The sequence below is a fragment of the Peromyscus eremicus genome, chromosome 23, assembly GCF_949786415.1.
Source record: "Peromyscus eremicus chromosome 23, PerEre_H2_v1, whole genome shotgun sequence".
In the NCBI taxonomy this organism is placed as follows: Eukaryota; Metazoa; Chordata; class Mammalia; order Rodentia; family Cricetidae; genus Peromyscus; species Peromyscus eremicus.
The window spans coordinates 2,582,844-2,608,158 of NC_081438.1; the positions used below are offsets into that span (position 1 = coordinate 2,582,844).

The following is a 25,315-nucleotide window of genomic DNA, read 5'->3' on the forward strand; positions in this document are numbered from 1 at the left end:
TACCATACAGGCAAGACAACCTCATTTTCCAGAAATGAGTCGAAAAATATATTGCCTTTTGGCTGAAGGTGAAAGGATTTGAATGCTCACACTGAGGGAGTCTGATGAATCAGAGAAATAGAAATGGCCCTGTGTCATTCAGTCCCAGGAATCTAATACAGGGAACTGAATCAGTGAATTGGATGGGGGAATCGGTTTCCCTGGTGGTGGGAAAGTTGAAGCCAGAAGAGGCTGGCTTAATCCAGATGCTACTTTACATGGTCAAAGACCTTTGCAGATGTGACAAGGGTCCCCAGGTGGGGTCATTAGTCAAACTGACTCTGCAGGATTCTTGGAGAAAGCAGGCAAGAGGGTCTGTAGGGGACAATTGTCACCATATTGGGGGACATCAAGGTTGGGGTGATACAGGCTAGTGCTAAGAGAGGCGAATGGATCTTGAGATCAGAGGAGCCAGAAGCAGGAAGGCAAGGCTGAGCCAGGGATGAGGAAAAAGCCCAAGCATGGGACCTTCCGCTAAAGGTGAGGTTCCAACAGCGTCCCCTGTTGGAAGCTGGCTTGGAGAGCAAGAGGACCCCTAAGGAGATCTGGAATTAAAACATGTGACAGCTTCCAAGAGTGCCCAAGGCAGAGAGAGCCTCCTCCTCCACTGCTCCCAGCTATGTCCTGCTAGGCAACCACTGAGTTGAGAAAGGTGAGGATGGGTTGGGGATGCAGGTGGGGATGGAGGGAGGTGAGTATGGAGGTGAGTATGGAGGTGGGGATGGAGAGAGATGGGGATGGAGGGAGGTGGGGGTGGAGGTGGGGATGGAGAGAGGTGGGGATGGAGATGGGGATGGAGGGAGGTGGGGATGGAGAGAGGTGGGAATGGAGGTGGGGATGGAGGGAGATGGGGATGGAGGGAGATGGGGATGGAGGGAGGTGGGGATGGAGGGAGATGGGGATGGAGGGAGGTGGGGATGGAGGGAGGTGGGGATGGAGGGAGATGGGGATGGAGGGAGGTGGGGATGGAGAGAGGTGGGGATGGAGAGAGGTGGGGATGGAGGGAGATGGGGATGGAGGGAGATGGGGATGGAGGGAGATGGGGATGGAGAGAGGTGGGGATGGAGGGAGGTGGGGATGGAGGGAGATGGGGATGGAGGGAGATGGGGATGGAGGGAGGTGGGGATGGAGGGAGGTGGGGATGGAGGGAGATGGGGATGGAGGGAGATGGGGATGGAGGGAGGTGGGGATGGAGGGAGGTGGGGATGGAGGGAGATGGGGATGGAGGTGGGGATGGAGGGAGGTGGGGATGGAGGTGGGGATGGAGGGAGGTGGGGATGGAGGGAGGTGGGGATGGAGGGAGGTGGGGATGGAGGGAGGTGGGGATGGAGGTGTGATGAAGATGGGGATGGATCTGATGGCAACAGGACAGCCAAGTGGTCCACGACCAGAAGCACCTGGCTTCGTTATTTAAAATGCAAGCGATGCTTCCAGCTTATAAATACCCACCACACCATCTGCCCAGATCTTTCGTCTGTAAATTTTGAGGAAAAGGTTGCAAGATTTCCAAAATTACTGCCTTCCGGTGCTAGGCAACCCGGTGAAAAATTACAAATCTGTATTGTGTATCAGTTATTTATTGCTGTGTAACAAATTACTTCAGCACCCAATGTTTGGGAGCAGTAAATATTTATTATCTCATGTGGTTTTTGTAGTGTGAAGGGTTCAGGCTTGGCTTAGCTGGTCGGTTCTGGCTCAGTGTCTTTGTAGGGCCAGTCATGGTGCCCCCCTCCCCTGGTGTTGCCTTTTGCTGAAAAAAGACCTGGCAGACGTGCCAGGGATCTAGCAGTGGGGAAATTATCCACATGGGCCCTAAATGTCATCAGGAGGGTCCTTGGAGGAAGCAGGCAAGGGGGCCCGTGGGGGATAGTTGTGGCCTCAGAGATGGAGGCCAAAGATGGAATGATACAGACTAGTGTTGAGAAAAGTGGGCGCCTCTGCAAACCAGGAGAGAAAGTGAATCACCCCTGAGTCCAGCAACTGAGGCCCTGATTTTAATCCCTTTGTGCTGGATTTGGGCTTCCGGCCTCTATACCTATATAAGACTCAGGCTCCACTGTTTAATGCCACCATGTTGGCGTCTCCAGCAGCAGCAGCAGCAGCAGGAGTCTCAAGGGGTCCCTTCTGGTGTTATAATCGTGATGTCAACCAGGGTAGGGCCTGTCTGATGTCAGGTGTGACTGAACCTAGGGGACCTCTTTTCAAGGATACTCATTGATGTAGGTTTGGGCTGAAGATCTTGGTTGCTCTCTGGTGACAGGAGTTCAGTGCTCTGCCTTGGGGTTGGGGGACGGGGACCTCACCAAGACGCTGGAGTAACCTATGTCAAGAGGAAACCCTCCCTGATGTAAACAGCCCAGGGAGAGTAAGGCAGAAGCCTAGAATCCTCTACAAGCCAGCCTGGGATGGGTATGTCATTTCTGTGGGTGCACTCAGGCCACACAGAGGGTCCTAGGAGCCTGTTGGAGCCTAGCCACCAGAGGGACACCAGATCATCAGTCAGAAAGCCCACTTATAAAGGAAACTTTGTGTCCATTGTGACCATGAGCCAAGCACAACTATCTAACGGCCGAACAAAGTCCCTGGAAGTCCCCATCCCTAATACCTCAGGGAGCAGCTGGGCGCGGACATCTGGAACTTAACCGGGGCTGCCGGGCTGAAACAAACTCAGAATCCAGGTCCCTATCCAACAAGACCGACAAGCCTGGTGTCATCCTAAGATGGCAAATGCAGGCCCAGAGACACACAGAGGGGACAGAGAACGCACTGTGCAGAAGCTGATGCTTAGAGGGACATCTATAAGCCAGAGGACACCAAATCACCGGTGCCTGGCAAGATATCACACCTGTCGTACCCGCACTCGGAAGCTGAGATAAAATGACTGATACTTTGAAACCAGCCTGGGCCACATGCAAGATTGTGTCAGAGCAACAGTATCCAAATTATTCCCAGTGAACCATCCAGAAGCAGGTGTGGCTTCCAGAGGGGCCTGCAACACCTTGGCTTTTCAGTTCCTGGCCCCTGGGAGTGGGAGTCAGCCCCCAAGTGCTATTTTACCGGGAGTTGGCACCTGGGTGCTGTTTCAAGCCCTCGTATGGGGTGCTGTGTTATGGCCCCAGTAAACTTAGAAGCATAGGTTCTTTCTGTGTCCTGTTGCTTCAAATAGAACTCACTGGGGGAACTGTAGAAAGTAGACAAAGCAAAAGGATTGAGCAACAGTTCAGTCTGTAAAGTGCCTGCCACATGAGCATGAGGATCGGAGTATGAATCCCCAGCTCTCCTGTAAAAGACCTGGTCTGTAATCCCAGCACTGGGAAGGCAGAGATAGGAGGGTCCCTGGGGACTCCTGATCAGCCAGTCCAGCAAAGAGGGGCTTCAACAGGGGAAGAGGTCCATGGCTGACCTCCACAAGCATTCTCGTGCACACACGCATGCGCACGTGAACACAAACGTATACGTGCAAGAATACACACACACACACACACACACACACACACACACACGAATAGAAATAAAGTAAAAAAAAAGCACCTTAAAATTACCCTGGAGTCTGTCACTTGGGAACACTTGGTCTTAATGAGTGTGCCATGTGTGCACGTAAGCATGAACGTGGGTACGTGTGTCTACCTGAGCCATACTCAGATTCTCTTAAAGGCAACCCAGAGTCCACTGTACAGACAGTATCCTGACTTTAGACATACCCTCCCTCTCTTCCCCTGCCTCATTGTCTTCAGCGAAATAGAGGGCTGGGAGCTCCAGGTGGCCGCCAGCAAGCTTCCCTCTTCTTCTTCTTCTGTTTTCAAACTGATTGTTTAAAAAAACGCCCTGGCTGTTTGCCTGAAGGCCTTTAGAGCTTTATGGAAAGTTAACAGTCAGGCAACTGGTGATAAAGACCTTAAGTGCTGAAAGCCAAGGCTGTGGGCTCAGCGAAGCGCCCCACCATGTCACTCTTGCCCGCTGCAGCATGCTACGCCCATCTGTGCACAACACGGAGGGTGAGAACAGGCTGTGGACCCCAGGTCTTTGCTCTCTCTCCAAGAGTACCCCTGTCTCCCACGTGTTGTTTTAAGGGTGACGACTAGAACCATGGCCCCCCGCCTGCCAGGCAAACACTCTACCGTTTCCTCTTGGCACAGACTCTGGCTCCTTAAGCAAAAAGATGCCCAAGACTCTGAAGGTGAAGAAGCATCACCGTACTTGATTCCTGGGGTCTCCGGTCTCCTCTGATGGACGGGGGAGCAATGGGAGGCACATTCTTGAGACCCTCACAGGGAGCTGGGTATAGTGGTGCACGCCTTTAATCCCAGCACTCGGGAGGCAGAGGCTAGTGGAGTTCTGTGAGTCTGACGCTAGCCTGATCTACATAGTGAATTCAGGGCAGCCAGGGCTAGAAGTGAGACCCTGTCTCAAAAAAACTTAGTTAATTTAAAAAGAAGACCCTCACAGGGAGTATGGATATGGATGAGAGTGTTTGGGCCTTTGAGTAGATGGGGAGGGATTGGAATCAGGGCTTGCGATATTGCTGTGGGACACAGCCTGGAGTCTTTGAGGAAGATTTGAAAATTAAAACAAAAAACAAACAAACAAAAAAACTTCCTTAAAGCCCTTTACAGCTTTCCAGCCTCCAAACTTACCGCCCCCTACTCTGTGTCCTCTGCTTCAGTGACCACAGAACGGGGTGGCAAAGGGCAGCGCTGGACCAGCCTTCCCAGTGCCCACACACAGTAGGAACATTTCAAAGCTGTGTTCATGCTTCCTGACCTGGAGTGAACTCCAACCTCCTGGCTCTAGATTTCCCAGTCACCCACCCACGCCATCGCTTCCTGATGAAAGAAAAAAAAGCTATTTCAATTTTTCTGCTCAAATGCAAATATGACATCCGAACCACCCAATCTTCCTGACAAGAGAATAATTATATCAATATAATTAAGTCTCAAATGCAAAGATTATCTTTAGCACATACACCGGCATGGCGCTTCCCACGTCAGAGACCACTGTTTCGGTTAGGGATTCTCCAGCCTCCTCCGGGCTGTGTCTTTCTTCCTTCAAATCGAGTCAAAGTGCCATCGGTGCGTAGTTCCTCTCCTCCCACGGGCTCACACAATTGCAGAAAGAGAGGAATTAGGCTCGGAGAATTCCCCAGTGGCCACTGAGCTTCCCCTCCAGAGGGCTTTGTCAGGGCTGAGGCTGGGGCTCAGTCTGTGGTGTGCTTGCCCCGAGTGCGTGCAGCCCGGGTTCAGTCCCTGGCACTACATAAACTGTGTGTGGCAATGCACGCCTGGACCCCCAGTGCTCAGGAGGTGAAGGCAGGAGAGTCAAAAGTACAAGATCGTCCTTGATGACAGAGACTTGACAGTGGATTGCAGACACAGCCTGTGAGCACAGGAGGCAGAAAATGTCACCACAGACAGGCCCCCCGGGCTGATGAGACCTGGAAACTGACACACATCTGTCTGCTTCCCACACACTGTTGAGTGTGTCTGTGTGTCAGCTCCACCGCGGCCTCAGTTCCTTCCCTTTGTGCACAGTGATGTTCGGGAACCTTTCAGAAGCACCTTATGAAAATGAGGTCATGACGGGTGGGGGGGGCGGGATGGGACATGTTCCACTGTGACATTTGAGCCCCAAATGTCACACATGTGAGAGTGGCACCAGAAGACGTAATGGTGCAGGAGTTCTAGAAACTGGGGACTCGGAGCTGCTGAGATGTGGCAGTTTGATGTGTTCCCCGTGCAGTGCATTTGTGTGACACCCATGTCAGCACACCTGTGCTCCTAATCGTGTGAAACCATAGCTGTGTGCAGGACAGAACGGTGGGCAACATCAAGAGACCGCGTCACTGGCTTCGCCTCTGCCTCGGCCTGGCTCTCAGTAAGCATTGGAGTGCACTCCCTCATAAAAGACAGCCTTCTGCTTTTATGTGGGTTGTAATAAAACACGCTGGGGAGGGGGAGCAGCTTATGGGGAAAAGGTGTTCATTCGCACCTACAATTCTAGATTATAACCCATCCGTGTGGGGAAGTCAAGGCAGGAACTTCAAACACCTGGCCACATCACATCCAGCGTGAAGAGAAGAGAGAGATGAGCATTTGTATGCTCACATGTTGATACTCAGCTCCTTTGCTCCTCTCTTACACAGTTCAGGTCCCTCTGCATAGGGAGTGGTGTCGCCCACAGTGGGCTGGATCCTCCCACATCATTAACAAGACAATCCCCCATGCAGACATGCCCGTACCATCCCAGAGAACTGTCCCTCATTGAGGCTCTTCCCAGGTGACTCTAGGTGGTATCAAGTTGACAGGCAAGGCTAACCAGTGAACAGTTAACGCTGAAACAATCTACGGGGCTAGACCGACAACAGCGGACTGAAGACCATGTGAAATGACTGTCCCTGCCATGTGGGTCTAGGTAAGGGCAGTCTTCAAGGTTTGCACCCAAAAGAAATGGCGTGGTGCACTTCTCAGAAAGTCCCTCTCTCTGTCATGAAGGCAACTGCGTTAATCACAAGGCTTCCTTCTTCCTCTTACAACCAAGCCAAAGCTACCTACTCCAAAAGGCTGAAGATATCTCCCAAGTGCTGGAGAGAGCAGGGAGAGAAGCTCCCTCCTGGGTTGGCCAGTCCTCATCAATAGTCTTGTATCGTTACATCTGCTCTCCCAGGAGATCGATCCGGGAGGATACAGAGAGTTGCTGCTGGCATTGGCAATCGATGCCAGACCTCAGCTTATCCCTGGACTCGAAACAGTCAATGCTGTCTAGCTGAGAAACAGGGTGGAGGTGGGAGCTACTGTCGGAGACAACGGTGCATGCAGCGTTAACGGCGAAGGATGCCAGTGAACAGCACGCGGCCAGGCATGGTAATGACAATAAGACAATGGGGCCTGGTACAATGGGCTCCCATCTGCTGGAGCGAGACGTGCATTACAGTGTCAGACATCACAGACTCAAAGTCACAGTTGCAAAGGGACTTCTTGCCATTCTCGCTTCTTGCCACACTCACACTCCTGTTCATTCTCTGATTTGAGGGTACCAGGAAGTCTCCAGAGGGGTTCAGGAGAAATTCTTATTTTTCTGAAACAAAGGACACTGAGCTGGAACACAGGGCCTATCAGAGCCCAGATGTGACGCTGAATCCTGACCCCACCCCCCCACCCCCCCAACACACACACACACACACACACACACACACACACACACACACGCAATGTGACCTCCCCTTCAGGATGGGAAGCCTCTTCCATGAGAAGGAGGTTCTGGAGTAGAGGAACTTGTGGTTGGCACCAGCTACTCCAACTCAGGTCCCCTGGCCACCAGTGCCCCTATTGCCTGGCTACAAATGCAGAACCTTGGGCTGGGCATGGTGATAACCGCCTTGTGATCTTTAGCATTCGGGAGCTGGAGGCAGAGGGGTTATAAGTTCCAGATTAGCCTGGGCTACCCAGTGAGACTCAGTCTAACAAAACAAAAAAGAAGACAAAGGAAACACACACACACACACACACACACACTCCAAGATCTATGGAAATCAGGACAGTTCTCGAAAGCTCAAAGTATAGAATGGCCAGGCACCCAAGCTGTGCCCCTGGAATGCACCCTGCGGGGACTAGGACAGTATCTATGGAGCCACCTTTAAGTTCACATTCACTGCTGCGCTACCCAGAGTGGCCGAAAGATAGAAACAGACGAAGCGCCAATATGACTCTTACACACAGTGGAGCTTTGTTCTGCTACCAAGAGTGAAACAGTGTCCTTTGTAGGAGTCTGGGAGGAACTGGAGATTTCCAGATAAATAAAGCCAGACGCAGAAAGAAATACCATGTCTTTTCTGTCACACGTGACATGTATATAAGGTGAGTGTGTGTGTATATGTGTGTGTGTGTGTGTGTGTGTGTGATATGTGAAGAAGAAAAGAAACTACTTCTGGGGAGGAAGAGAAGTATCGGGAGGTAACAAGAGAGAATGATGGGAATAAGAGCAATGGTGTGCACACGTGAGAAAGCCACAGCGAAGCTGGATTTTGCACGCTAAAGAAACCCAAACGATAATCAAAGAGGACCCACAGGGCTGATGAGATGGCTCAGCAGGTAAAGCTGCTTGTCCCCAGTTCTGACAAAGACCTGAGTTCAATTCTGGGGACCCCGTGATAAAAGGAGAGACCCACTGGGTCCCCCAAGTTGTCCTCTGACCTGCACATGTGTGCCATGGCACGATCATACACACACAAAATGGTGTGATTTATTTTTAAAGTTTTTCTTTTTTAAGAAAGGGTCATGCCGAGGCCTTGCCCTTCCCGTCAGGTCAGCTTTGCTGATGTCACCTCCCCTGGTGAGTTGTTTCCTTTGGGTGACACTGGAGAGACACTGGCCCTGCGTGGAATGTAGAGGCTTAGGTGCAGAGGCCGCTGGCGACACAGTGGTTACCATTCCCCTCACTCCCTAGCCTTGGGTAAGGCGTTCTACTGACAGAGCCCCTACCTCACTCTGTGTAAACAGAGACTTAAGGGGTCCTTTGGGCAGAAGGCAGGAGTTCAGACTTAATCAAAAGGGCCATGGAAAGTGTCTGTGTCTACATCCCCGCAGACAGACAGCCCGAGCTGTTTGCCCTGTCCTCTCCCATGCCTCCCCCCGCAAACAACACCGGGAAGGCAGCTCGCTGCACGGAACATGAAGCCATGGATGCTCCCTCTGCACACTCTTGTGATGCTCCTTCTGATAGAGTCTAAAATTATAACAGCCACTTGGCCACTCATGGTCCATTTATCCATTTATCGACTCCACGGGGAAGAAAAACAACAGCTGAGCGGTGCACTCTCTTCCCTGCCGCATCTCAAGGTGATGGCCGGGCTGTGCGTGCCTCTCTCCCATGAACAGATTCATTACACCCTCCTCACGGCTGGGGCCTGCTGGGCCCAGCAGCCCATCAGTTCTGCCCTCCCTGGCACTTGGGAGTGCCTGAGTCTGGTGAGGGTTTGGCAAGGCGTTGCCCTGAGGGCCTCCCGTTTTCCCCCTCGGTCTGCAGAAAGATTCTCCCATGCTTTCCTGGGTCCAGGCATCACCTTAGCCTCAGGCTCTCGAGACACCTGTCTTGTCCCCTCTCTGGGAATCAGCAGCTGTTCTGGGGAAGGCAGTGGCCTAAGCTGGGAGATACTGTCCTTCAGGTTGACTCTGTGCTTAAGTCTGGTGGGTTTTGTTTTTTGTTGTGTGTGTGTGGGGGGGTTGGTTTTTTGAGACAGGGTCTCTCTGTATAACAGCCCTGGGTGTCCTGGATCTCACTCTGTAGACCAGGCTGGCCTCGAACTCACAGAGATTCACCTGCCTCTGTCCCTGGAGTGCTGGGGTTAAAGGCGTGCGCCACCATTGTCCGGCTAGAGTCTGGTATTTTGTGTGTATCTGTGGTGTTGGTAGTTTTTGTTTGTAAACATTTGCAGACCAGACAGATTCTCTACACCTGAGATTGATGTATGGCAGGCCCGGGAGGTGCCTCTGTATTTCTTAAGCAAACCTAAGTGCATGGCAGAGCCTTTTCAGCCTTATGCTCCGAAACAGAGAAGGCGATGATAGCCAACGAGACAAACCCGGCCCGACACATGCATCTGTCAGAAGAGTTCTGTTGGAACACAGCTGCTCCATGTACAGCCTTTGTGGATACACCCATGCTCTGATGGCAGGAGGTTCAGGGGCCAAAACAGAGACCCTGTGGTCTGCAAAACTGAAATTCAAGAACCAGCCATGCAGACAAGATTTAGAGTCAGCCGTCAGACACCTATGAGTTCCACGTCTCCGTAACACCTGGAGCCTGGGCGTCTGAGGATGGATGGGGTTTCTGTACTACTGGCTGCCTTAGACGGAATCACCTGGAGTCAGCTGCATCTGGGGGCACAGCATCTGCACAAACATTAGTTCACAGGGTTCAACTCAAGGGTCGAGCTCTCGTTTGTGACTCAAGGGTCTCTTGCTCCTTGTGTTTCCCGGTCCTCAGATGCTAAGGTCTTAGGCATGGATGGCCAAGGATGCTGTCAGTCAAAACGTTAATGTTTTGTGGGTCTGAATAGCAAGCAGCCATATGGAGAACTAAGTGAGCTCTGTAGTTAGGGAGCAGAAGGCATGGATGTTAATTAGCCAACATCAGAGTTCAGCGACTAAATTAATCTTTTTAAAAGGGCAGACTGGTTTTACCTTGTAGGGAGAAGATGGCACACAGATGGGAGTTGGCAGTGTCTTTGTCCTGCACATCCTTCCCAAGACACAACTAGGATGTGACCCAAAGGCTCAGGAGGGACCGCACGAGGCTTAGCCGAGCACACACATTACGCTGGGGCCCCCACAAACAGATCCCTTCTCTATAACTGATCTATGCTAAGAGAGCGAAGATGGAAACCGAACAGACCAGGCTTGGCCAGCTAGGGAGAAGTCCAGGAGGGAACAGAAAGGAATGCCAAACGGGAGGGGAGAAACCGGGTACCACACGAAACACACAACATGAGATGGTGCCTGCTGTCCAATATGGTGGCCGAGCGCGGCCACCAAGCACGTGACCTGCAGCTGCACAAACAGGTTGAATTTCACATCTTGTCTCAATTGGCACCACTCAAATGAAAACGGCCCTGTCGAATGGGGCTGCCAGGTTACCCGGCACTAGCCAACACAAGCCGGCTTCATGGGGCCAGAGTCTGCCTGCTGAGCCACCTCATACCTTGGTATCCACGCGCCATAAAGAGACAGAAAGCATTGTGTTTATCTGCTCTTTTTGACTCAGCCATCACTCCAGGGAGAAAACTGGAGAAATGCCAGAGATCGTCGGCGCCTTAGCTTCCACACCCACTGTTTCCATGTGGAACACTCTAGAAGGCTTTGTGAGCCCTGCCTTCTAAAATGCAAAGGGCAGATGTATGCTGGCAACCTGACAGACAGATGCAGACAGCCACTACCACCCGGTCCTTTCTAAGAGAGCATGGCCTGTTTTGCATATGCAAATGTACCACAGAGCCACTCAATAGACAACAAATACCTGTGTATCGGCCTGGGGACACGGGTTGACTTGGGGAGCCCACACTGGAAAAGTAATGCCTTGGTAACAGGAATAGTGGATGGCATGGAAAGCCAGACAGATGTGTAAACAGAGGCAGGGCTCAGAACCAAACTGACCATGTGCTTGGGGTCTGTGTGGAGGAGACTTTGAGCTTCAGCTCCCCCAGTGGTAAGGAAACAACAGCATCAGGAGTCACCGAGAGTCCCTCAGGATGGCTGTGAGTCTGGGGTAGCCGAGGGACTAGGGGTCTGTGTTCTGCAGCCAGAGCTGTAGGCCCACTACGGCACTTCAAACACCAAGGTCAAAGGTCAAAGGGAACCAGAGAGAATCCAGCCAAGAGAGGCCCACAATAGGCTTAGGGCCAATAAATAATAGGATGCTATGGAAACAAGGACGGCCAATCCTGAGTCAGTAACAGAAACAAGCCACACCCACTCTTTCTGAGAGCAGCTCTGGTTTTGCATATGCAAATATGCCTGACAGCAGCGAGTAACCAGGACCTGGATTAAAACCAGCCTCCCTGGAGCAAACCACCAGCCAGGGTTCTGTTACTCTGCTCCTTCCCTCTGCTCCGAGCAAATCAGTCATGACTGTCAGATGCCATCCCAGGGAAGCCTGAGCTGTCCCCAGGCCCCTGAATGAACATCATACCCACTAAGATGCAACCTATTTCTTTGACTGGTTCACAGTGTGCTGGCTGGCAGGCCCAGCCTGGCAGGCCTGCCCAATCTTAAACCACAAGGACAACAGTTCCCTCCAGCAATAATTTACTGTAAGTACTTGGGCATTTCCAGATGATACCACACCTCCGTGAGGTAGTGGGAAGGGACCAGCTGAGCCTGGGGAGGTGCCTGGCTGAGAGAGGAACTAGCGGGAATGGAGAGGCCATCCTTGAGAAAAACCAGCACCTCTGGATGTATTCAAGTGAGCTCCAGAAGGGTCAGCCCAGGGGAGCTGTGACCAAGGCCTGGGGTGGGGTGGACTAGAGGGCTCACTCACCACTTCATAGGTGCAAGGCATTGTCTCCTCAGTACCTCAGAACCCATCGTTCAGATGAGGTAACATCTTACAGCTGGTCAGGGTGATGATGGTAATGATGGTGATGATGGTGGTGATGGTGTTGATGGTAATGATGGTGATGATGGTGATGGTGGTGATGATGATGGTGATAATTGTGATAATGGTGGTGGTGGTGATGATGGTGATGATGATGGTGATAATTGTGATAATGGTGGTGGTGGTGGTGATGATGGTGATAATTGTGATAATGGTGATGATGGTGTTGATGGTAATGGTGATAATGGTGGTGGTGGTAGTGATGGTGGTGACGATGATGATGGTTATGAGGCTGATGATGATGGTGATAATGGGGATAATGACGGTGGTGTGGTGATGATTTTCATGATGGTGTTGGTTGATCATGGTAAAGAGGATGGTGTTATTAGTGGTTGTGGTTTATCAGAGGCTCTGAGAGGATAGGCAACACCAGACAGGTGACGGTGTCCAAGAGCTGGAGTGAGGAGATCAGCCCAGCTCTGAGGATCAGGAGGCAGCGCGCGCCAGTGGCCAATCCAGCCACATAGATCAAGCGGTCCTGGACTAGCGCCTCCCAGCTTCCCACTCTCTCACGGCCACCGCTGCTTCTGCCTTGCGGAGGAAGGGCTGTTTGTTCTCTGACCCTTTATAGCAAACACTTGTGGAGCACCAGGGTGGAGCCCCCTGTTGCTATCAGGGCTCAGGGGAAGCAGGCGAGGCCCTCGCCGGGAGGGTCTGTTTACAGGCGCCTCTCCAGCAGGATAACAGTCTCTCAGGCACAGACAAACGAATCACATGGTACCCCATCATCCCCCCCCCCATCCCACGTGAACAGGAAGCGGAGACTGCGCCCAGCTGGGTGGGCGTCCGCACGGACAGCTGCAAATGGCTTGGACGGACAGATGCAGCCTGTTTGCGCTTTCTCTTTCCATTTGAGAACTTCGCAAGGGGGGAGACGAGAACACCATTAGGGAAATGAATGTGTTCGTTCTGATTATCCAAGCGGGTGTCGAAGGAAGGCGCCCAGTGGCGGGCCAGGCTCCCAGTCGTTCCCCTGGAGCTCAGCCAAGGAGAGGCTGGGCAAGGGTGTTCGGTGAAGCCGCTGGGATCTGAGCCCGGAAGAGGTGTCTGTGCGGATCACAGGTTGTGGGGCATAGAGTCTGGGGAGACCGGAAAGGAGCCAACCCTAGTCCTGCCTTGTGCCTGTTACCAAGGGGCTGTAGAGGGGGAGCTCTGGGAGACTCTCTGATTTTGTCCTTACTCTCCTGGTGGTGATGATGGTGGTGACAGTGGTAGTGTATGGTGACGACAGTGGTGGTTATGGTGATGGTGGTGATGATGATGGTGGTGATGGTGATAATGGTGGTGCAAATGATGATTGCTGTGGAATATTATGTTTAATTAGGCAAAGATGTGTTACATTTGTTTATGCTGCAGACTATTCAACTATAAAGGAGTTTTACATTTGTCTATGCTGCGTTTGTTTCACGATGTAAGGGTGTGTGTTTAATTATGTAAAGATGTGGTGCATCTGTGTCACCTTGCCTGCCTAAGGCACCTGATTGGTCTGATAAAAAGCTGAACAGCCAATAGCTGGGCAGGAGAGATAGACAGAGCTGCCAGGCGGAGAGTATAAATAGGAGGAGAAATCTAGGCAAGAAAGAGGAATGAGAGGAGGAGGGGGAGAGAATGAAGGACATGTCCAGGGCAAGAAACCAGGCAGCCACCAGCCAGTCAGGCAGGAGAAGCAGTGAAAGAAAGGTGTACAGAAAGAAAAGGTAAAAGCCCCGAGGCAAAAGGTAGATAAACAGGTTGATGAAGTTAAAAGAGCCAGCCAGAAACAAGCCTTAGGTAGGCCAGGCATTCAAAACTAGTAAGTCTCCATGTCATGATTTGGGAGCTGGTTGGTGGTCCAAAAGAGAGAGAAAGCCTGGTATAGGTGATTATGATGGTGGTAATGGTGATGGTGATGGTGAGGTTGGTGATGGTGATGGTGAGGTTGGTGATGATGGGGTTGATGATGATGGTGATACAAATGGTGATTATGATTGTGATGGTGATGACAGTGGTGGTGATGATGACGGTGATAATGATGAAGGGGTGAGGATCTTCATGATGGTGTTGATTAGTCACAGTAACCAGGACGGTGTTATTGGAGGTTGTGGTTTATTAGTTACACACAAAATCAAAGACTGGGCGGCTGGATGAATGAATGTGAGTCTTGCTGTTCTAAAGAAAGCTTGCTCGCCTATTCTCCTGTAGGCAACCGTGTCACCCACATCCCCCTGGCACCCATAAACCCACTGCTCTACCAGCTGGGCTTTGGTGGAACCCCTTTGTTGCTCTGTCAGGCAGGCTACCACGTCTCCCCAGGCCAAGTCACACCGCAGTGGATCTGCTGCCTTGAGGAGTGGGAAGGGAAATGCAGGCTTCCCCCGTCCTTTCCTCTCTGTGGGCAACCCTGCCCACCATGCATCCCAGCCCCAGAAACAATGAGAAGACAGGAAGCAGAGAAGGGGAGATTCAAGCAGGAGACAGGAAATCAAGCAGAGATGAGATATTAACCAATCACCAGAGGTCCCAGCAGGAGCCGAGGCATTCGACCAAGGCTTCTGCAGGGGCATCTCAGAGGCTCTCCTCCCTAGAAACCACCCGTACTATGCCAGCATTAATATTCTCCCAGTCTGAGCTTCTTTCCTGACTTCCTGTTGTGTGGTTACCATGGAGCTGACTCTGCTCTGAGTCAAGGTGAGGCACACATCCTGGAACTGTCCAGTCTGAGATCACATCCTTCAGGCACCAGGGTGTTTTAGGAGTGGCCGTGGAATGGACCCAAGCCAGTGATCAAAATCAACAGGACTCCATCCATCTTTGGGGGCTTTGGGTTGGTCAGTTGGGGAGGAAGGGTCCTCTCTTTGCTGTGTTTAATGGGGTAGTCATTTCTCAGTGTGGCTCTATGGCCACTGAGATGGGGAGCCTGCTGCAGAATGACCCATCAACACAGAGGGGTGGGGAACAGGGTCCAGTCAGGAGTGTGCTGGTTAGAGTGTATGCCAATTCCCGGGGTGTAAATATTCCCATGGTGACTATCACCCGGGAACTATGGTGATGTCATTGAAAAGAGCTGAGCAGAGCCCTGAGCAGCTGGTACAAACTGAGCCCAGAAGCCTGGACTGAGCCTGTAGCCATCCTAGAGTCTTGAAGCCCAGGGCTGGTCTGTTAGGTGACCATGGTGAATTCCCTTTTGCATACCCTAACCAGAGTTTGTAGGTTACTTACAACAACAATAACAAAGCCATAGCCTTGACACACCCACTAGTCCTTCCCTCTAAACACATTCCCTTTAAAGCAGGAATTCTCCCTGTACAGACCACTCTGCTGCCCCAGCTTCCTTTTTCTCATTAAGACCAACGCCCACTTCAGAATCACAAACAACGGCATCCCTAGCTGCTCAGAGCGAAGTATAAGCTTGACAAGGAGGACTTCAAGGCAGTAAGAGTCTGGCTTACGAGACTCTGGATTTCCCTGGGACCACCGTTTTCTGAAGGATGTGCCACTGTAACGCGGTCGACGCTGCCCTCCTAGACGGCAGCCTGCTGGGCTTCCCTGATGTGTGATGGAGCGAGGCTTGCGATCTCGTCTCAGCAACCCGCCTTGGATGGGTCTGAATAGTCTAATGTACACCTGCAGTATGCAGTTGGTGCCTCCCCCCCCCTTCCCTTTTTTAAGTAATTAACATTGTGGAGTTAAATGACTTTAATTCCCAGCAAAGTGACGAAAGTGCAGTTGATGAGGTCTCGGGGGACGCGATAGCTATCTGCTCCTCTGCGTGCACCATCCTGAGACTACACACACTGTCTATAATTGGTATTAGCAACTGTAAATTCTGATTAATTGCCAGAGAGCCACTTTCCAATTGCAGAAACAAAGCCACAAGCCAGGGAGTAATGGACCCAATTATTCCTAGGTAGGCTTTCAGTAATAGATTTTTACTATCCGGATGCCTCATCTCGGAGGCAGACGCAGAGAAACTCATTTCATTAGATGCCAACACCTTCTGAATTGTGACGAGCACACTCGGTGTCTGGGATTAAAGATGGCGTGGAAGAAACTTATTGCAGAAACACCGGAGGCTGGGGAACCCAGGTCCTTACTCCCGTTTAAGACCAAGTTGCTTTGGTACTGGAATGCTTCTAGGGGCCACGGAGTGTGTCAGAGATCACGGTGGCTGGAGAGACAGGGTGGGAACCCCCACAGCTGCCCTGCCAGCTCTGAGCGTGAAGGAGACTGAGAGTGGAGAGTAGGGAGGTCCATGAAGGCTGAGCCTTACATGTGTTGGGCATTTGGGCTACACTGAGATAATGGTAACCGGCAGTAATTAGGAAACTACCTCCCTGCCGCGGGACTATAAAGTACATTATTTACACCCGGCTTGTGGCCCCAAATGCCCTCCATATGGAACGACTTTTTAAATACTTCACTTCCCAGCCCAAATAATTCATCTTTATGAGCTCGAGTCCACATTTGCAAGCAGAAAATGCTCAGAGCTTTTGTAAAATCAACGCTAAGCCCTGGGCCGGGTGGACGCCTGGGGCAAGCTGTGAAGGGCAGTGTGCCAGTCTGCATGCTGGACACATGGCCCACTGAGCACAAAAACAGCATAAAGGAACAAAAACAAAATCCAACACGGAACAGGGTCTGGCTTTGGGCTTCTCAGGGCTTTCCCTGGATGTGGGCAGACTCCAGGGGATACAGGAGAAAGGAGAGAACAGGGAATCTCTAGGAATCACAGGGCAGGCAGAGCGAGAGAGGGGCCTGCACTGATTGCTTCGGTGTTTTGTTTTGCATGCGTGTGTGTGTGTGTGTGTGTGTGTGTGTGTGTGTGTGTACTTGTGTGGTATATATGTGTATGTGTGTGGTATGTGTGTATGTACATGTGTGGTGTATGTGTATGTATATGTGTGTACATGTGTGGTGTGTGTGTACATGTGTGGTATATGTATGTATATATATGTGTGTATGGTGTGTGTATGTGTATGGTATGTGTGGTTGTGTGTGTGTGTACATGTGTGGTTGTGTATGTGTGTGTACGTGTGTGGTGTATGTATGTGTGTGTGTGGTGTGTGTGGATGTGTGTGTGTACATGGTGTGTATGTGTGCACATGTGTAGCATATGTGTATGTGTGTGGTTGGTGTGTGTGTATGTGTATGGTGTGTATATGTGTGGTATGTGTGTGTGTGTGGTGTGTATATGTATATGGTGTGTGGGGGTGTATATGTGTGGTGTGTGTGTGTGTGTGTGTGTGTGTGTGTGTGTGTGAATGTGTGTGTGGTGTGGTGTGGTGTGTGTGTTGGGTATGGTCCTCCAGAGGTAGTCCACCATGTGTTTTTTGAGACAGGGTCTCTCACTGGGACTTGGAGCTTGCCAATCAGGTTAGGCTGGCCAACCAGCACTCCGCAGAGATGTCTCCACAGAGTTGGAACTGCAAGCACGCACCACCACGCCCAGATGCTGGGAGGGAGTGGAACTCAGGTCCTCACGCCGGCATGGCGGGCACCGAGCCACTGTCCTGGCTCTGATTGTACTAAGTTTCCAGAGCCCTAGGACTCAAGCCTTCTGGAACGGCACACTTGCTTTTGAAAAGACGGTAGGCCGTGAGATTTGACTTCACAGCCTTCTAAAGCTAAACCTCTCTCCTTCCCCTCCCTGGTAACCTACTAAGCAGAGTACTGGAGCCCCACCCCGTGAGATCCCCACTCCAGGGAGAGTCACAGGCGGCACAGAGCTGGCGGGCTTGTTATTAAACTGTCAGCAGACTCGCAAGCGAGGTGTCAAACACCACTATTAGGAAAAATTAAATCACATGAACTGACAATGAAATAATTATATTAAAGACAAGAATGTCACATTTCTCCGTGATTTTACCAGTGCTTTTCTGTGATCCAACTTTCTGGAGTTTCGGTTTTATTTTATCTGTTGGGGGATGATGTATGGCGGTGTCCTGTGTGCCTGGATATCCCCACTGTATGTTTGGTGACGCTGTGTACTCAGCTTCAGGTGGGAGAATTTACACCATGGGAATGGGCAGCCGCTAGAAGCCAGGGCATGTCTCCATGAAGAGTCAGCTGAGCACTCTCTGGCGCTCACTCCACTGTCTGTCCCAGGGTCTGGTGGATGCTGTGAGATCCAGCTCACCCACATACGATACTCTGGGACGCCTTCTTTGTTCAAGTGAAATGGATGGGCACGGAGGCGGGGCCAGGCCCCTCATTTCCTTAAGACCTGGATTTCGTTTCATTTTTTTTTTTCCCATTTGAAGGTGGAAAATGCACCCCAAAGCAATGGTAGATCCATAATTCATGGGCATATAAAATTGATGCTGGGTTTAACAGAAGGAGAGCTGTAAGTGGCTGTCCATTAACTATTTATGAGCCCGCCAGGGTGCTGACAAGCCAGACGTGGGGAGGAGATCACACCCATGCTCCCATGTTTTATTTAAACATTATTAAAAGTACACAGTCCATGGCGAGGCTTTCAATTCTGCCCGGAATTGGAATCCACCGTGATGTTGCCTCTGGGTCTCAAAAGGGTACCACTGGGTTCTGACGGGTGCTACTCTCCTTTTTCTCTGTATAGAAACTTAAATTTCTCCCTTTGCCCATTCTCAGCTCTATCTTCCCATGAGCCTCCTCTCCAGTTGCCTTGTGACCTGGGGTATAGCCCACGGTATCCCTGAGCTGAATCGTCTGTAAGGTGGGACACTGCACAGATGCCACCCCAACAGGGACCGTGAGGATTTACTCAGGCCACCTGTAGTGAGCGACTTTGCCTCTTTGGGATGTTCAGTAATGTTTGGAGCCACTGATGGTGACAACTTGGAGCAGGGATGCTCTTGGTTCCTAGCGGATAGAGGACAAGGGTGCTGCTAAGTGTGTTAGAACGTATCCTACAGCAGCCCGCCCCTGAGAATTGATAACACTGCAGTTGGGGAACCCTAAGTCACACAATAAAAAGTAATAATTTTTGTGATTGTCCTGAAAACAAACTTCAATGAGTAAGCACCATGAGTCTAAGATGTTTGTGTCCAAAAATAGGCGGTAAGAGGCTCGGGCCTGGGTTCAGATTCTTACTTTGTACAAAGACGTGGGAGGCATTGCTGGTAAAAATAAAGAATGAAAACTAGATGTAAAGCCCTTGGTCCAGAGCCCCGGTAGGGAGAAAGTGGGGGGCACCAGCTCTCACTGTCACCTAAACCACGAACTGAACTGACAGGACTCCCATGGGGTAGAAAGTAGAGCGGGGGAGGAGAGGGCAGATCACATCAGGGGAGAAGAGAGGAGAAAGAAACCAAATGGCAGCTGGTGAGCGCCTACTGTATGCTATTATTTGGCACTTCTGTATACTGTGGGCAAGCGGCTATACCCTGTGTTTCACAGGTGGGAACAGGTTATGCCATCCTAGCTAAGGCATCCGAGGGTTTGTCCTTTCTGCTGCCCTATAGACGGTTAGGGGGTGCACCCCACCCTCACTGATATCCATTTGGAGCCTCAAAGGGTGACGCTTTGGAGACAGGGTCTTCGCAAAAGTAGCTAATGAGGACGGTGAGGCTGGGTCAGAGTCTGGTAACGGCTTGAATATGAAATGTCCCCCTACAGGCTTACAATCTGCAAGGTCTTGGTGGCACTATTTGGGGGAGGTTCTGAGAACTCAGGGGATGAGGTCAATCTAGAGGAAGTAGGTCCTTGGGATTGGCATCATCCCTGAGTGCTCTCATTTAGCCCGAGTGCTCCCATTTTGCCCTCTGCTTCTTGGCCTACCATGACATGAACTGAACTCCCCACCACAGCTTCCCTACCATGCTGGATCCTCTAAAGCCAGCAGCCAAATGGCCACAATGACACGAGCAGTCACAAATGCTGCGGAAGAAGGGTACACTGAGACAGTTGGTAGAGAAGAGAAAGCCATGTGGAGACAGAAGCGGAGACCACCTGGTGCAGCCACCTGCCAAGGGTCACCTGGAGCCACCAGACTACGGATAAGAGCACAGCGTCCCTCTTGGAACCTACGGGAGGGCGGTGGCCCTGCCAACACTTCAATTGCAGACTTTTGGTCTCCTGAGTTGGGACATCATGGATCCTTCTTGATTTAGGACATCCGTTTTTTAGTAACTGTTATAAAAGCCCCATAGGATCAATACACACTTTGATCTCCCAGGCAATAAGAGCAGTTAGTTCCATGAGCGACAGGGGGAAGGGAGGCAATTTGTCACTCACTGGCACGAGGCGGAAGGATCTGGGATGAGAAAGATGAGTAGAGAAGGCTGAACAGTCAGATTTGCGGCCCCATAACCAGTCTCTTTCTCAGGGGACCTGGGTAGGGCCCGGGCACACAGCAGCCATTCTCTAGCTTTTTACTGAATGCTGTGTGAGACAGCATCTGTGGAGAGCAGAGGATGATGTTCAGGAATCAGCTCTCTCCTTCCACCGTGTGGGAATCCAACTCAGGCCATCAGCATTGGTGCTGAGCACCTTTACCCACTGAGACATCTGGCTGGCGCCAAGCTGCTTCTCTAAGAGTCCACTCCTGCAGTGACTGACTTCTCCCACAGCAAGTGAAACCCGATCTGTCTGCATGGCAGGAGGAGAGAGAAGGTGCTGATGAAGAGCTAGTGAGTCCTGCACTGTGTAGAAGCCGGCCTGAGTCACCGGGGAGGCCACAGGCAGAGGCAGGAGGCAAGTCAGGTAGGAAGTCAGTGCTGAAGAATGGGGGTAAGGTTGAGAAGCCCGCAGGGGCTGTATTTCAAAGGCTCTGAAACTATCACCCTAGCCAAGTGCCCTGTAAGTTTGCTCAGACTGGGAAACCTGTGTTTCCTGAGAGACATAGCTTTCACCACAGGGATGTCAGGATGGAAGCAGGTGGTGAGTAGGCTCCCCAACACCATCAGCCTCACAACTTCCCTGGACACCCGGTCCAGGGACCAAGCTGGTTCTCCTGGGCTCTGGGGCAACTGAAGAACAACAGACTATAAATTCAGAGACGAGCTGTCTTGTATCCCAGTGACAAAGGGACTTGAGTGATTTAGAGACAGAATATTCTTCTCTCCACAATGGCGCCTGGAGTTGCCAGGAATAGTACATCCACTAAAATTAATGGGCAGAGCTCATTTTTCTTATTTCGCAAGGAGAGACGTTCCATTGGTGGGGTAATGGATGCTGATCTGGATGTGCCGGTGAGCCAGCTGGGGGATCAATCACCCACATGCAACAGTTCACAGCCCTTTAAACCAACAGCAGCTGTGACAAATGGAGCTGGCCAGGGACAGGCGGAAAGGAATGCAGACAGAAGATCCATCAACATCCTTATGACGGCTCATGGGTCCCAGGGGCCCAGAATCCTTCTTAGTCTCCTACAATGGAGCCATTTTTCAGCAGGGCTGAACCAAAAGGACAGGGCTATCTCAGGGAAGACTTCAGTGCTAGACACACAAGGTCAACAACTCCAGCTCTGTCATCCCAGGTGCTACTGCCCTGAGCAACCTCCCACCTCTGCCCCCTTTATGTTCTTGGCCTGGCAGAGTTGATGGTCAATATTTCAACAATATTCAACAAACTCAGCATTCATTGAGAGAATCAGTGGATGGCTGAAGGATGGGTGGGTGGATGGATGGATGGATGGATGGATGGATGGATGGATGGGTGGATGGATGGATAGTTGGACAGATGGATGGGTGGATGGGTGGATGGATGGAAGGATGGATGGATGGAAGGATGGATGGATGGATGGATGGATGGATGAATGGATGGAAGGATGGATGGATGGATGGATGGATGGATGGATGGATGGATGGAAGGATGGATGGATGGATGGATGGATGGATGGATGGATGGATGGATAGATGGATGGGTGGGTGAGTTGATGGATGCATAGATGGATTGGTGGGAGGTTGGGAGGATGGATAGAAGGATGGTTGGATGGGTGGATGGTTTGATGGGTGGATGGATAGATGGGTGGGTGGGTGGGTGGATGGATGGATGGATGGGTGGATGGGTGGGTGGATGGGTGGGTGGATGGATGGGTGGATGGATGGATGGTTTGATGGGTGGATGAGTGGGTGGGTATGGATGGGTAGATGGGTAGATAGACAGATATATGGATGAACACTTGAATTATGGAGTTAGGAAATTACCTTTCTTCCTTTTGGGAGACTTTAATTCTAAAATGGAAGGTGCAGTGAGCAACACTTTGCTCTAGAACATGGGTCTGCGATGGCAATGCTGTGCATAGGAGGAAGACTCGGGGCTGAAACATGGCTCTGAGATTTGCCTGTGAGGATTCTGGCTCGTTGTAGAGGAGGCTGCAGCTGTGCAAAAGGCACCAGTGATGAGTACTGCGTCAGCCACCTTCCCGCTACAGCAACAAAACCCCTGAGACAAAGGTTAGTCTGGGCTCGTGGTCGAAGGTCGCAGTCCTGGGCCTCTTGCCCTGCTGCTTCGGAACACCGTGAGGGAACATGGCAGAGGCAGCTACTCCCCTTACAGAAGCTAAGCAGCAAAGAGAAAGGCGGGAAGGGCCTGGAATCCCGATACCCCTTCACGGGCATGCCCCTGAGGGACCTAACTTCCTGCCACCACACTTTGCCTCAGAAAGGCCAGGACCCAAGTTGTAACAGTTCTGCATTCCCCACGGGTGGGCTGCTTTGAGGATGCCTAGCCCACCATGATGCTCGACACATGGTAGGTACTCTGAGGACACATCTAATACGAACGAATGGACCAGCGCTCTGACTTCTGCTCAGAATTGTGAGAGAAGATACAAGGGAAGATATGCTGGTCCTGGCCGTGGACCTTGACCAGGACAGATGGAATAAGATCTATGAGAAGCCCAGGGTGGTCCCAGGATACCAGAGCAGGGAGACTGGCCTTAGCAACAAGGTGTCTTCAAACGACAGCAAGCACTTTGTTTCTCCAGTGACCTCACTTCCATACAGTGGGGACCTTGAGACCCCCCCCCCCCTCCTTCCTCATCATGCCTGTCCAGTGCCTGTGTTAGCCCAGACCTCTCCCTTCCTGCCACAGAGTCCCAAAGGCCAGGAATATATTGATAACCTGGGGACAGCCACTCTGAGCAAGAGGCTGTGGTGATTTGAATTGGAAATGTCCCTTTCAGGCTCAGGTTCCCAGCGTGTGGCCTTCCTTTGAAGGTTCTGGAGCCTTTAGGCTGTAAAGCCTGGTGGGCTGAAGTTGATCACCATGGGTGGCTTTTGAAGGTTAAATTCCCCCTTGGTTCAGGTGTATTCTTTCTGTCCCTGCTCTGCACTGTGGGAACAGAGGATGTCACCAACCTCTGCTGTCACCAAGTGGGTGGCTCCCACCCTGTGCCTTCACAGCCATAAAGGCTGAGAGCTCTGGAAACCTGAGCCCAGATAAGCCTTCTCCCCCCTAACTAAGGCTGTTTCTGTTGGGAGTATCAGTCACAGAGTCACAGGGATGGGAGTAACCAATAAAAACCACGGCCAAGTTAACTTGTCCATGTCAGCCTTGCTCACCCCAGAAGCCCGAAAGGGACCATGGGATATGCCAGATGCCTTTGTCATGGCAGCTGAGCAGGGTTCAGTGAAGCCTGAACTCCTAGGGTGAGTTCCGGGTGGCCTTCCCTGACACATGTCCACCCAGGATCGTGAATGTGAGTTTATTTGCAGGATCAACACAACCTCCACTTAGGGTGTGCTCCAAACCCAGGGGTAACCGTCCTCACAAGTACAGAGGGACCGCTGAGGCCTGCACCCTCAGGAAATAAGATTTGTGGAGACGGAGGCACAGACTAGAGCTTTGCTGCCAGGACCTGCAGCCACCAGGAGGCAGGGAAGGTGGGGGATGGGGGTGGGGGTGGGGTCTTCAGAGTGAGTATGACCCGGCATGCTCCATTTCAGACTCTGATCTCCACCACATTTGAGACCTCAGTCTGTGGCTTTAACCACCCCCAGTTTGCAGTCCCTTGTTTTAATACCCACAGTGGACATATCTCAAGGTTGCTCTGAGACCTTCCAAACTGCCTGGGGCTTTTGCAACAGCGACATCTGTCTAATTTTCCCAGGAGTTGAGGGTTTCTAAAGAGCTGCCCATTACCCTAGGAACGCAGGCACAGAGGGGGAATGGAAAAGAGGGGGAGAGGACATGGGAGCAGGGAGACAGACCAGAGGGAAGAAAAGCCGCCATCGGACGGACCAGTGTGTCCGCGTGCACAGCCAGCTAACAAAGACATCACGGGCGATGGGGGGTAGGGTGGCTTTCCTCCTGGCCAGAGCTGACACGGACAGGCGGTGACATGGGAAGTGGGCTGCTAATGAACCCTGCTTGTCAATCGGAGGAAAGCCTTTCTCTCCCTCAGGGCGGGAGAGGAAACTCCAGTCAGGGACCTGGACTTGTCTGGGGACCTCAGTCTCTCTACAGCACCTCACCTTGTCACCACCCAGGCAGCTGACCTGTCAAGGGTGGAGCTGATAGCTAGACTCGGGCTGTGGAGGATGGTGGCTTGAGAAACTCATTTGCGGTGGAGGACAGTGGGAAAGCCCGGTCACAGGACGGCAGGGGAAATGATCTTACTTTGAGGACCTGAGGGACAGTGTGAGTGCAGGTTCACTTGCTGGAAGACTGAGTGACAATGGGCAATGGGGGTGTGTGTGCTGCCCCTCCCCCCCTTGCAGAATAAGAACCCTGAAGACTTCAATATACCTGTCCCCAAGACTAATGCTGTCATGTGTCCTGGGATCCCTACAGGGAACTGTTCTTAGAACAATACATCAAAAGATGGAGGAAATTCCCACACGGCAGAAAAAAAAAAACGTACTTGTTCCGCGCCATGGATATAAAGAGCCTATTGACTAGAGCTACAGACCCATGTGACCTCAAGCAAGTAACTGTCCCTTCACTGAGCCTCATTTTGGCATGTTGGATAGCCCAGGGCCTCAGTTTCCCCATCTTCATGACGGACGTAAGTTCCCATGGGGAGCATTTCACTCAGAATGGGTACACTGTGCATGCTCAGTACAGGATTTTCTAGACACCTCTTCCATTGTCTGCATTTGTTGTCTCTGCTCCAAGCCCAGAAATGAATCCACATTTACCACAAGTGGCAGCTGAAGCCTCAGTTTCCCCACCCTGCACACTACAGTTGCTGTGAGCATTCCACACCGAGACAGGTGCTGAGACACCA

At 51.6% G+C, this 25,315-nt stretch overlaps 1 protein-coding gene across 1 annotated transcript in view; it reads right to left on the reverse strand.

Annotated features, from left to right (window-relative positions):
* LOC131898538 (unconventional myosin-XVIIIb-like) overlaps window positions 1–25,315 on the reverse strand; it is a 175,846-nt gene that overhangs the window by 38,524 nt on the left and 112,007 nt on the right. The gene's annotated exons all lie outside the window — the stretch shown is intronic.